A 1,096-nucleotide genomic window follows, 5' to 3' on the forward strand; every position below is an offset into this window, starting at 1 on the left:
TGATCACTGTCTTTTGGTCCAAAAGTGAAAGCACTTCCGCAGCGATAATTTTGTAAACTGTTCGCGTGTCGCCGTGATTAAAGTAAATCGTGCGTTGGAAAATGGCGCGATCCAAAACCAGCGGCGACACAACTGTGATGCACCACGGGCCATAGGCAGCAGGGGTGAACGTGGGTTGCGGAGATGTGTACGGGCGAACTGACGTGCAACTGATGAGCAACTGCTGAGCAACTGGCCTAGAGATCAGTCGTTGTCGTAGTGCGGAAACGGAGCGACTTATCTGACTTCCAAAAGGGCGTGATCACTGTCTTTCGGACCAAAGGTGAAAGCACTTCTGCAGTGATGATTTTGTAAACTGTGCGCGTGTTGCCGTGATTAAAGTAAATCGTGCGTTGGAAAATGGCGCGATCCAAACTCAGTGGCGACACAGCTGTGATGCACCATGGGCCATAGGCAGCAGGTGTGAGCGTGGGTTGCGGAGATGTGTACGGGTGAACTGACGTGCAACTGATGAGCAATTGCTGAGCAACTGGCCTAGAGATCAGTCGTTGTCGTAGTGCGGAAACGGAGCAACTTATCTGACTTCCAAAAGGGCGTGATCACTGTCTTTCGGACCAAAAGTGAAAGCACTTCCGCAGCGATAATTTTGTAAACTGTTCGCGTGTCGCCGTGATTAAAGTAAATCGTGCGTCGGAAAATGGCGCGATCCAAAACCAGCGGCGACACAACTGTGATGCACCACGGGCTGTGGGCAGCAGGGGTGAACGTGGGTTGCGGAGATGTGTACGGGCGAACTGACGTGCAACTGATGAGCAACTGCTGAGCATCTGGCCTAGAGATCAGTCGTTGTCGTAGTGCGGAAACGGAGCGACTCATCTGACTTCCAAAAGGGCGTGATCACTGTCTTTTGGTCCAAAAGTGAAAGCACTTCCGCAGCGATAATTTTGTAAACTGTTCGCGTGTCGCCGTGATTAAAGTAAATCGTGCGTTGGAAAATGACGCGATCCAAAACCAGCGGCGACACAACTGTGATGCACCACGGGCCATAGGCAGCAGGGGTGGACGTGGGTTGCGGAGATGAGTACGGGTGAACTGA

Source organism: Schistocerca piceifrons, chromosome 5 (assembly GCF_021461385.2).
Source record: "Schistocerca piceifrons isolate TAMUIC-IGC-003096 chromosome 5, iqSchPice1.1, whole genome shotgun sequence".
NCBI classification, from domain to species: Eukaryota; Metazoa; Arthropoda; class Insecta; order Orthoptera; family Acrididae; genus Schistocerca; species Schistocerca piceifrons.